The sequence below is a fragment of the Nerophis ophidion genome, linkage group LG01 (genome assembly GCF_033978795.1).
Source record: "Nerophis ophidion isolate RoL-2023_Sa linkage group LG01, RoL_Noph_v1.0, whole genome shotgun sequence".
Classification (NCBI taxonomy): Eukaryota; Metazoa; Chordata; class Actinopteri; order Syngnathiformes; family Syngnathidae; genus Nerophis; species Nerophis ophidion.
This window is the reverse complement of record NC_084611.1, coordinates 11,000,057-11,012,257: the sequence shown is the minus strand read 5'-3', so window position 1 is coordinate 11,012,257 and position 12,201 is coordinate 11,000,057. Positions and strand designations below refer to the sequence as shown.

General features: G+C 40.5%; 9 non-coding genes across 9 annotated transcripts; all 9 read right to left on the bottom strand.

Moving 5' to 3' along the window:
- Nucleotides 1-281: 281 nt before the first annotated feature.
- On the bottom strand, nt 282-363 carry trnas-aga (transfer RNA serine (anticodon AGA)). Its single transcript has one exon. It is a non-coding gene; the product is annotated as a tRNA-Ser (tRNA).
- Nucleotides 364-1,544: 1,181 nt separating this feature from the next.
- On the bottom strand, nt 1,545-1,626 carry trnas-aga (transfer RNA serine (anticodon AGA)). Its single transcript has one exon. It is a non-coding gene; the product is annotated as a tRNA-Ser (tRNA).
- A 1,092-nt stretch (nt 1,627-2,718) lies between these two features.
- trnas-aga (transfer RNA serine (anticodon AGA)) lies at nt 2,719-2,800 on the bottom strand. Its single transcript has one exon. It is a non-coding gene; the product is annotated as a tRNA-Ser (tRNA).
- A 1,796-nt stretch (nt 2,801-4,596) lies between these two features.
- On the bottom strand, nt 4,597-4,678 carry trnas-aga (transfer RNA serine (anticodon AGA)). The gene has a single exon. It is a non-coding gene; the product is annotated as a tRNA-Ser (tRNA).
- Nucleotides 4,679-5,492: 814 nt separating this feature from the next.
- Nucleotides 5,493-5,574, bottom strand: trnas-aga (transfer RNA serine (anticodon AGA)). Its single transcript has one exon. It is a non-coding gene; the product is annotated as a tRNA-Ser (tRNA).
- A 1,126-nt stretch (nt 5,575-6,700) lies between these two features.
- trnas-aga (transfer RNA serine (anticodon AGA)) lies at nt 6,701-6,782 on the bottom strand. The gene has a single exon. It is a non-coding gene; the product is annotated as a tRNA-Ser (tRNA).
- Nucleotides 6,783-7,863: 1,081 nt separating this feature from the next.
- Nucleotides 7,864-7,945, bottom strand: trnas-aga (transfer RNA serine (anticodon AGA)). Its single transcript has one exon. It is a non-coding gene; the product is annotated as a tRNA-Ser (tRNA).
- A 1,759-nt stretch (nt 7,946-9,704) lies between these two features.
- On the bottom strand, nt 9,705-9,786 carry trnas-aga (transfer RNA serine (anticodon AGA)). The gene has a single exon. It is a non-coding gene; the product is annotated as a tRNA-Ser (tRNA).
- A 656-nt stretch (nt 9,787-10,442) lies between these two features.
- trnas-aga (transfer RNA serine (anticodon AGA)) lies at nt 10,443-10,524 on the bottom strand. Its single transcript has one exon. It is a non-coding gene; the product is annotated as a tRNA-Ser (tRNA).
- Between the last annotated feature and the right edge of the window lie 1,677 nt (nt 10,525-12,201).

Here is a 12,201-nt window from a genome sequence, read left to right as displayed (position 1 = left end):
ACAACAAATGATTAGATTAACACGTACCACCTGTGAAATCTAATCACCTGCTGGCTGTGTCTCGCCGTCAGCACCGCCACCATGGACAGAGGCGGTGACCTTTGCTCCTGCAGGCAGCGCCGACAACATCTCCCTCCACAATAACATTTTAGAAAAACGTGTTTTTAAGCAACTATGTGGAGGTGGTGCGCCTCTTAAGACCTCCTTGTTGGCTTTGTACGGTCATGTTGCTTCTACAGTAATCGGCATGTTTGTTTTACTTTTTAAAAATAAACAGCTTCCGTTGTCGGCAGGATTCGAACCTGCGTGGGGAGACCCCAATGGATTTCTAGTCCATCGCCTTAACCACTCGGCCACGACAACTTGATATCAGCTGTGATGCCAAGAATTGCACCAGCTGGACACAAATTGTCGAGATAGCAAAGTGCCAGGCTTTGATTTAAGATGTGTAGTGAAGCTTTCATTCAAATAAACAACAACCACCCTCCCTTTTTTGCCCTGTTGAAAATTGTACAAATCCCGTTTCCATATAACACTCAATAAACGTTTGGGAACTGAGGAAACTAATTGTTGAAGCTTTGAAGGTGGAATTCTTTCCCATTCTTGTTTTATGTAGAGCTTCAGTCCTTCAACAGTCCGGGGTCTCCGCTGTCGTATTTTACGCTTCATAATGCGCCACACATTTTCCACGGGAAACAGGTCTGGACTGCAGGCGGGCCAGGAAAGTACCCGCACGCTTTTTCTACGAAGCCACGCTGTTGTAACACGTGCTGAATGTGGTTTGGCATTGGCTTGCTGAAATAAGCAGGGGCGTCCATGAAAAAGACGCAGCATATGTTGTTCCAAAACCTGTATGTACCTTTCAGCATTAATGGTGCCTTCACAGATGTGTAAGTTACCCATGCCTTGGGCACTGATGCACCCCCATACCATCACAGATGCTGGCTTTTCAACTTTGCGTCCATAACAGTCTAGATGGTTCGCTTCCCCAATGTCTAACATTTCCAAAAACATTTGAAAAGTGGACTCGTCAGACCACAGAACATTTTTCCACTTTGCATCAGTCAATCTTAGATGATCTCGGGCCCAGAGAAGCCGGCGGCGTTTCTGGATGTTGTTGATAAATGGCTTTCGCTTTGCATAGTAGAGCTTTAACTTGCGCTTACAGATGTAGCGACAAACTGCATTTAGTGACAGTGGATTTCTGAAGTGTTCCTGAGCCCATGTGGTGATATCCTTTAGAGATTGATGTCGGTTTTTGATACAGTTCTGTCTCAATAATCGAAGGTCACGGTCATTCAATGTTGGTTTCCGGCCATGCCGCTTACATGGAGTGATTTCTCCAGATTCTCTGAAACTTTTGACAACAGTTCTTTGAGAGGGGGGATTTGAAATGTATTTCCTGCTGATTTTAAAACTGCAGTAATGAGAGCCCTGCTAAAGAAGACAGATTTTAATAATTTCACACCTGTATCAGACTTACCTTTTTTATAACATCAGATAAGTTTTCACGGTCGTTCTCCTTTTGAACGTAACATAACTGACGTTATCGGCAGGATTCGAACCTGCGCGGGGAGACCCCAATGGATTTCTATTCCATCGCCTTAACCACTCGGCCACGACAACCCGAAAGAATGCCTCAACAAACCTAAAATTCAGTGCCAAAAAATCCAGTGCTGCTTTAAAAAGCAAGTCACTTTTGGTAAAATAAGGCAAAAAAATTCAGTAAAAAAAAATCAGTGCTGAAAAATTGAGTGTTAAAAAAATAAAATGTAAAAAAAAACTGAGTGATAAAAATTTAGGTAAAAAAAATCAGCGCTGAAAAATTCAGTGTAAAAAAAAATTCAGAGCTGAAAAATGCAGTGCTGAAAATTTCAGTGAAATAAACTCAGTGTAAAAAAATCAGGGTTAACAAAAAATCAGTGTCAAAAAATATGAATTGATAAAAACAAACAGAACATTTTTAGGGGATCTTAAAAATTAAAAAAATTCCCATCCCTATGTCTAGCAAACAACTGCACAAGATGAAGAAGTTTTCATTAACAGCAAGATTCTAAACATTCGTTACCAAACCAGTGGTCAGAATAAAACAATTATTTTGGAGAATATTTGATGTTTCTTTGAGAGAGGAGATTTTAAATGTTTTTAAATAGCTGACTACAGACGGGGGTCTTTCCTGCTGATTTTAAAACTGCAGTAATGAGAGCCCTGCTAAGGAGTAGCAATTTTGATAACGCCACACCTGTATCAAACTTAACATTTTAACAGTCGCTTCCTAGCGGTCCCACTGACAGACACTTCACAGGAGTCAAGCGTGCCGTTTTAACAAAGTTTTAATGATCAATTTCTTCAACAAAGTTCTCTCTCCAGCAGGACGCGACTCTCCAGGCACGTCCGTATCCTCTCTCCCTCTGCTCCCGGCCGCTTACTGTTAAAGACAACAAATGATTAGATTAACACGTACCACCTGTGAAATCTAATCACCTGCCGGCTGTGTCTCGCCGTCAGCACTGCCACCATGGACAGAGGCGGTGACCTTTGCTCCTGCAGGCAGCGCTGACAACATCTCCCTCCACAATAACATTTTAGAAAAACGTGTTTTTAAGCAACTATGTGGAGGTGGTGCGCCTCTTAAGACCTCCTTGTTGGCTTTGTACGGTCATGTTGCTTCTACAGTAATCGGCATGTTTGTTTTACTTTTTAAAAATAAACAGCTTCCGTTGTCGGCAGGATTCGAACCTGCGCGGGGAGACCCCAATGGATTTCTAGTCCATCGCCTTAACCACTCGGCCACGACAACTTGATATCAGCTGTGATGACAAGAATTGCACCAGCTGGACACAAATTGTCGAGATAGCAAAGTGCCAGGCTTTGATTTAAGATGTGTAGTGAAGCTTTCATTCAAATAAACAACAACCACCCTCCCTTTTTTCCCTTGTTGAAAATTGTACAAACCCCGTTTCCATATAACACTCAATAAACGTTTGGGAACTGAGGAAACTAATTCTTGAAGCTTTGAAGGTGGAATTCTTTCCCATTCTTGTTTTATGTAGAGCTTCAGTCCTTCAACAGACCGGGGTCTCCGCTGTCGTATTTTACACTTCATAATGCGCCACACATTTTTGATGGGAAACAGGTCTGGACTGCAGGCGGGCCAGGAAAGTACCCGCACGCTTTTTCTACGAAGCCACGCTGTTGTAACACGTGCTGAATGTGGTTTGGCATTGGCTTGCTGAAATAAGCAGGGGCGTCCATGAAAAAGACGCAGCATATGTTGTTCCAAAACCTGTATTTACCTTTCAGAATTAATGGTGCCTTCACAGATGTGTAAGTTACCCATGTCTTGGGCACTAATGCACCCCCATACCATCACAGATGCTGGCTTTTGAACTTTGCGTCCATAACAGTCTGGATGGTTCGCTTCCCCGATGTCTAACATTTCCAAAAACATTTGAAAAGTGGACTCGTCAGACCACAGAACATTTTTCCCCTTTGCATCAGTCCATCTTTGATGATCTCAGGCCCAGAGAAGCCAGCGGCATTTCTGGATGTTGTTGATAAATGGCTTTCGCTTTGCATAGTAGAGCTTTAACTCGCGCTTACAGATGTAGCGTCCAACTGTATTTAGTGTCAGTGGTTTTCTGAAGTGTTCCTGAGCCCATGTGGTGATATCCTTTAGAGATTGATGTCGGTTTTTGATACAGTGCCATCTGAGGAGTTGAAGGTCACGGTCATTCGATGTTGGTTTCCGGCTACACGTTTTAGAAGCTGAGTGCTAAGCAGATCAAGCCTTGGTGAAAATCAATTTGTGTCTTCATTACGAAAGCTTTTTTATTTGACACTGAATTTTTTGCGTTTTTGCAAAAAATAATTAAATGGGGAAAAATGCAATGTAAAAAATATTCAGCTTAAAAAAAAATTGAGTGCTAAAAAAACTCAGTGTAAAAAAATTAAATGTAAAAAAATTGAGTGCTAAAAAAACTCAGTGTAAAAAAATTAAATGTAAAAAAATTGAGTGCTAAAAATTATGAAAAATCAGTGCTGAAAAATTAAGTGTTAGAAAATCAGTGCTGAAAATTCCGTGTAAAAATTTCAGTGCTGAAAAGTTCATTCAAATAAACTTGGTGTAAAAAATTCAGGGTAAAAAAAAAAAAATCAGTGTCAAAAAATGTGCTGCTTCAAAAAGCAAAACTCACTCCTGGTGAAATAAGGCTAAAAAATTCAGTTAAAAATAAAAATCTGTGCTGAAAAATAAAATGTAAAAAAAAATTGAGTGCAGATGAGGACGACGAGCATACAGATGAGCTTTCTTTTCAGTTTCTCACACTTTGATCAGAAATGTTTTGGTCATGCAAACCAATTGCTGCAGCAGCTGTCCGGGTGGCTGGTAATTTGATTTATTCGACCTGTCTAAAAAGGTATTTGGGGTCATATGTGCATGATTAACGTGGCGTTGGTTTGGTTGCTGAGTCATGGCCGCGACGCCAAGATGCAAGATTCTCCAAACTTATTTGATGCGTGTTGTCGTCACACACAAAACACAGCCCGACTAAAATAAAATAATGTTCATATAGTCAGAATCATGAAACAAAAAGTCGTTGTCAGCAGGATTCGAACCTGCGCGTGGAGACCCCAATGGATTTCTAGTCCATCGCCTTAACCACTCGGCCACGACAACTTAATATCCGGGTCCATTTAAGATGTGTAGTGAAGCCTTCATTAAAATAAACAACAACCACCCTCCCATTTTTTCACCTGTTGAAATTATTCCATAAATTGACAGAAAATTCTAATACTACACAATTTCAGACTGACATCTCGTCGGCAGAGCTGGAGGCTTTGTTTAAGATGTGTAGTGAAGCTACTTTTGATGAAATTGTAATACGACAACATTTCAGAGTTATGAAAGGAAAAATAAATCATTTTAAGAATAATTTACGAAAACATTTTAATCTTTCAAAAAACTTGCAAATTTGACCATGATAATGTTTTTATATTACAAGTATTTTTAATTCTACAGACCTGCTGAACAAAAACCGTTGCAATGTTAAGTAAATAAAGTTGTGTTACATTCAAAAGTTGGACGTGACGCGGTCGTCAGGATCCATCAGATAAACAATAAACACCATCAGATGTGACTTTTTATCTCCTCACTCTGCTTTTAATCCAACACAGTCTCTGTTTTTACCCGAGGAAACACTGGAAAGTTTTGTCCTGGTTCATGCTGAGAGTTGGCCTTTTTTTCTTCTCCTATGAACCCCAAAACAAATCCTTTAGATTCAATTCCAAACAATTATTTTGGAGAATATTCAATAGTTCTTTGAGAGGGGGGTTTTGAAATGTATTTCCTGCTGATTTTAAAACTGCAGTAATGAGAGCCCTGCTGAAGAAGACACATTTTTATAATTCCACACCTGTATCAAACTTACCTTTTTTATCACAAAGTACAAAAGTTTGCATGGTTGTTCTCATTTTAAACGTAACATAAATGACGTTGCCGGTAGGATTCGAACCTGCGCGGGGAGATCCCAATGGATTTCTAGTCCATCGCCTTAACCACTCGGCCACGACAGCCTGTTATAGTCCCCCTTCTAACCTTTAAATCTCTCGATAACTGTGTGACATACAACACTGTCCTTTCAACCATTCCTAAAAGATTCTGCAATTAGCTCGTTTGAATACAAACAGTTGTTTTTAACGTAAACTCGCGTTCGTTGTCCATAACATACTCCTGCACATACCGTAACCACACCCCCACCGCGGGCCACTCCATTCACATTGTTCAAATCAGCCAACCACTCTCCCACACTGTCATTAATCCGAGAAGAGAACACCTCTCTAACGTGCCAGGCAACATCGAATGTGAGCACTTGCCCACTCAAGTCGGTTACGACCAGGAACTGCAGTCAGGTGGAGACCCAGATGAGGACGACGAGCATGCAGATGAGCTCCCCTGAGACGGTTCCGCTCAATTTGACCAGAAATTATATGTAAACCAATTGTTGCAGCAGCTGTCCGGGTGGCTGGTAATTTGATTTATTGGACCTGTCCAAAGATGTCTTGTGTGTTTGATTAACGTGGCGTTGGTTTGGCTTTCCTTGCTGAGTCATGGCGGTGACGCCAAGATGCATGAATCTCCACGCATTTTTTGATGCGTCTGGTTGTCACACACAAAACGCAGCCCGAGTAAAAAAATTATGTTTAATTAGTCAGAACCATGAAGAAGTAAGTCGTTGTCGGCAGGATTCGAACCGGCGGCATCTCTGGATGTTGTTGATAAAAGGCTTCCGCTTTGCATAGTAGAGCTTTAACTCGCACTTACAGATGTAGCGACCAACTGTATTTAGTGACAGTGGTTTTCTAAAGTTTTTTTGAGCCCATGTGGTGATATCCTTTAGAGATTGATGTCGGTTTTTGATAGAGTGCTGTCTGAAGGATCGAAGGTCACGGTCATTCAATGTTGGTTTCCGGCCATGCCGCTTACGTGGAGTGATTTCTCCAGATTTTCTGAAACTTTCGACAATAGTTTTTTGAGAGGGGGGATTTGAAATGTATTTCCTGCTGATTTTAAAACTGCAGTAATGAGAGCCCTGCTAAAGAAGACACATTTTAATAATTCCACACCTGTATCAGACTTAACTTTTTTATAACATTAGAAAAGTTTGCATGGTTGCTCTCCTTTTGAACGTAACATTAATGATGTTTTCAGCAGGATTCGAACCTGCGCGTGGAGACCCCAATGGATTTCTAGTCCATCGCCTTAACCGCTCGGCCACGACAACTCAACAGCATCTCTTTGCTAACCTAAAATTCAGTGTCAAAAAATCCAGTGCTGCTTTAAAAAGCAAAAGTCACTTCTGGTGAAATAAGTCTAAAAAAATTCAGTAAAAAAAAAATCAGTGCTGAAAAATTGAGTGTTAAAAAACTAAAATGTAAAAAAAAAAATTAGTGTTAAAAAATTAGGTTAAAAAAATCAGAGCTGAAAAATGCAGTGCTGAAAATTTCAGTGAAATAAACTCAGTGTAAAAAATTCAGGGTTAACAAAAAATGAGTGTCCAAAAATATGAATCGATAACAACAAACAGAAAATAGCATGGGCATCTTAAAAATAAAAATAAAATCCCATCCCTATGTCTAGAAAACAACTGCACAAGATGAAGAAGTTTTCATTAACGTCAAGATTTTAACCATTGGTTACCAAACCAGTGGTCAGAATAAAACGAATAAAACAATTATTTTGGAGAATATTTGATGTTTATTTGAGAGAGGAGATTTTAAATGTTTTTAAATAGCTGACTACAGACGAGGGTCTTTCCTGCTGATTTTAAAACTGCAGTAATGAGAGCCCTGCTAAGGAGGAGCAATTTTGCTAACTCCACACCTGTATCAAACTTAACATTTTAACAGTTACTTCCTAGCGGTCCCACTGACAGACACTTCACAGGAGTCAAGCGTGCCGTTTGAACAAAGTTTTAATGATCAATTTCTTCAACAAAGTTCTCTCTCCAGCAGGACGCGACTCTCCAGCCACGTCCGTATCCTCTCTCCCTCTGCTCCCGGCCGCTTACTGTTAAAGACAACAAATGATTAGATTAACACGTACCACCTGTGAAATCTAATCACCTGCCGGCTGTGTCTCGCCATCAGCACTGCCACCATGGACAGAGGCGGTGACCTTTGCTCCTGCAGGCAGCGCTGACAACATCTCCCTCCACAATAACATTTTAGAAAAACGTGTTTTTAAGCAACTATGTGGAGGTGGTGCGCCTCTTAAGACCTCCTTGTTGGCTTTGTACGGTCATGTTGCTTCTACAGTAATCGGCATGTTTGTTTTACTTTTTTTTTTTTTTTAAAAACAGCTTCCGTTGACGGCAGGATTTGAACCTGCGCGGGGAGACCCCAATGGATTTCTAGTCCATCGCCTTAACCACTCGGCCACGACAACTTGATATCAGCTGTAAAGCCAAGAATTGCACCAGCTGGACACAAATTGTCGAGATAGCAAAGTGCCAGGCTTTGATTTAAGATGTGTAGTGAAGCTTTCATTCAAATAAACAACAACCACCCTCCCTTTTTTCCCCTGTTGAAAAAAGGGGAAAACTTGAACTTTGCGTCGACAACATTCTGGATGGTTCGCTTCACCTTTGGTCCGGATGACACGATGTCGAATATTTCCAAAAACAATTTGAAATGTGGACTCGTCAGACCACAGAACACTTTTCCAATTTGTATCAGTCCATCTTAGATGATCTCGGGCCCAGAGAAGCCGGCAGCGTTTCTGGATGTTGTTGATAAATGGCTTTCGCTTTGCATAGTAGAGCTTTAACTTAAACTTACAGATGTAGCGACGAACTGTATTTAGTGACAGTGGTTTTCTGAAGTGTTCGTGAGCCCATGTGGTGATATCCTTTAGAGATTGATGTCGGTTTTTGATACAGTGCCATCTGAGGGATCGAAGGTCATGGTCATTCAATCATAGTTTCCGGCCATGTCGCTTACGTGGAGTGATTTCTCCAGATGTTCTGAACCTTTTGATGATATTATGGACCGTAGATGTTGAAATCCCTAAATTTCTTGCAATTGCACTTTGAGAAACGTTGTTCTTAAACTGTTTGACTATTTGCTCACGCAGTTGTGGACAAAGGGGTGTACCTCGCCCCATCCTTTCTTGTGAAAGACTGAGCATTTTTTGGGAAGCTGTTTTTATACCCAATCATGGTACCCACCTGTTCCCAATTAGCCTGCACACCTGGGGGATGTTCCAAATTAGTGTTTGATGAGCATTCCTCAACTTTATCAGTATTTATTGCCACCTTTCCCAACTTCTTTGTCACGTGTTGCTGGCATCAAATTCTAAAGTTAATGATTATTTGCAACAAAAAAAAAGTTTATCAGTTTAAACATCAAATATGTTGTCTTTGTAGCATATTCAACTGAATATGGGTTGAAAATGGTTTGCAAATCATTTATATTTACATCGAACACAATTCCCCAACTCATATGGAAACATGATTTGTAATTCTACACATTTTTAGACTGACATCTCGTCGGCAGAGCTGGAGACTTTGTTTAAGATGTGTAGTGAAGCTCTTTTTAATGAAATCCGAGTTATGAAAGAAAAAATACATCATTTTAAGAATAATTTACAGAAACGTTTTTAATCTTACAAAAACATTTGCAAATGTGACCATGATAATGTTTTTATATAACAAGTTTTTTTTAATTCTACAGACCTGCTGAACAAAAACCGTTGCGATTTTAAGTAAATAAAGTTGTGTTACATTCAAAAGTTGGACGTGACGCGGTCGTCAGGATCCATCAGATAAACAATAAACACCATCAGATGTGACTTTTTATCTCCTCACTCTGCTTTTAATCCAACACAGTCTCTGTTTTTACCCGAGGAAACACTGGAAAGTTTTGTCCTGGTTCATGCTGAGAGTTGGCCTTTTTTTTTTCCTCCAATGAAACCCAAAACAAATCCTTTAGATTCAGTTCCAAACAATTATTTGGGAGAATATTTGATAGTTCTTTGAGAGGGGAGATTTTACATTTCTTTCCTGCTGATTTTAAAACTGCAGTAATGAGAGCCCTGCTAAAGAAGACACATTTTTATAATTCCACACCTGTATCAAACTTACCTTTTTTATAACAAAGTACAAAAGTTTGCATGGTTGTTCTCATTTTAAACGTAACATAAAAGACGTTGCCGGCAGGATTCGAACCTGCGCGGGGAGACCCCAATGGATTTCTAGTCCATCGCCTTAACCGCTCGGCCATGACAACCTGTTATAGTCCCCCTTCTAACCTTTAAATCTCTCGATAACTGTGTGACATACAACACTGTCCTTTCAACCTATCCTAAAAGACTCTGCAATTAGCTTGTTTGCATCCAAACAGTTGTTTTTAACGTAAACTCGCGTTCGTTGTCCATAACATACTCCTGCACATACCGTAACCACACCCCCACCGTGGGCCACTCCATTCACATTGTTCAAATCAGCCAACCACTCTCCCACACTGTCATTAATCCGAGAAGAGAACACCTCTCTAACGTGCCAGGCAACATCGAATGTGAGCACTTGCCCACTCAAGTCGGTTACGACCAGGAACTGCAGTCAGGTGGAGACCCAGATGAGGACGACGAGCATGCAGATGAGCTCCCCTGAGACGGTTTCTCACAGTTTGATCGAAAATTATTTGGTTATGTAAAACCAATTGTTGCAGCAGCTGTCCGGGTGGCTGGTATTTTGATTTATTGGACCTGTCCAAAGATGTCTTGTGTGTTTCATTAACGTGTCATTGGTTTGCCTTTCCTTGCTGAGTCATGGCCAAGATGCATGAATCTCCACGCATTTTTTGATGCGTCTGGTTGTCACACACAAAACGCAGCCCGAGTAAAAAAATGATGTTTAATTAGTCAGAACGATGAAGAAGTAAGTCGTTGTCGGCAGGATTCGAACCTGCGCGGGGAGACCCCAATGGATTTCTAGTCCATCGCCTTAACCTCTCGGCCACGACAACTTGATATCAGCTGTGATGCCAAGAATTGCACCAGCTGGACACAAATTGTCGAGATAGCAAAGTGCCAGGCTTTGATTTAAGATGTGTAGTGAAGCTTTCATTCAAATAAACAACAACCACCCTCCATTTTTTCCCCTGTTGAAAATTATACAAACCCCGTTTCCATATAACACTCAATAAACATTTGGGAACTCAGGAAACTAATTGTTGAAGCTTTGAAAGTGGAATTCTTTCCCATTCTTGTTTTATGTAGAGCTTCAGTCCTTCAACAGTCCGGGGTCTCCGCTGTCGTATTTTACACTTCATAATGGGCCACACATTTTCCATGGGAAACAGGTCTGGACTGCAGGCGGGCCAGGAAAGTACCTGCACGCTTTTTCTACGAAGCCACGCTGTTGTAACACGTGCTGAATGTGGATTGGCATTGTCTTGCTGAAATAAGCAGGGGCGTCCATGAAAAAGACGGCGCTTAGATGGCAGCATATTGTGTTCCAAAACCTGTATGTACCTTTCAGCATTAATGGTGCCTTCACAGATGTGTAAGTTACCCATGCCTTGGGCACTAATGCACCCCCATACCATCACAGATGCTGGTTTTTCAACTTTGCGTCGATAACAGTCTGGATGGTTCGTTTCCCCTTTGGTCCGGATGACACAATGTCAAATATTTCCAAAAACAATTTGAAATTCGGACTCGTCAGACCACAGAACACTTTTCCACTTTGCATCAGTCCATCTTAGATGATCTCGGTCCCAGAGAAGCCGGCGGCGTTTCTGGATGTTGTTGATAAATGGCTTTCACTTTGCAAAGTAGAGCTTTAACTTGCACTTACAGATGTAGCGACCAACTGTATTTAGTGACAGCGGTTTTCTGAAGTGTTCCTGAGCCCATGTGGTGATATCCTTTAGAGATTAATGTCGGTTTTTGATACAGTGCCATCTGAGGGATCGAAGGTTACGGTCATTCAATGTTGGTTTCCGGCCATGTCGCTTACGTGGAGTGATTTCTCCAGATTCTCTGAACCTTTTGATGATATTATGGAGCCTAGATGATGAAATCCCTAAATTTATTGCAATTGCACTTTGAGAAACGTTGTTCTTAAACTGTTTGACTATTTGCTCACACAGTTGTGGACAAAGGGGTGTACCTCGCCCCATCCTTTCTTGTGAAAGACTGAGCATTTTTGGGGAAAGCTGTTTTTATACCCAATCATGGCACCCACCTGTTCCCAATTAGCCTGCACACCTGTGGGATGTTCCAAATAAGTGTTTGATGAGCATTCCTCAACTTTATCAGTATTTATTAGCACCTTTCCCAACTTTTTTGTCACGTGTTGCTGGCATCAAATTCTAAAGTTGATGATTATTTGCAACAAAAAAAAAGTTTATCAGTTTGAACATCAAATATGTTGTCTTTGTAGCATATTCAACTGAATATGGGTTGAAAATTATTTGCAAATCATTATATTTTGTTTATATTTACATCGAACACAATTTCCCAACTCATATGGAAACATGATTTGTAATTCTACACATTTTCAGACTGACATCTCGTCGGCAGAGCTGGAGGCTTTGTTTAAGATGTGTAGTGAAGCTCTTTTTAATGAAATCAGAGTTATGAAAGAAAAAATACATCATTTTAAGAATAATTTACAGAAACGTTTTTAATCTTACAAA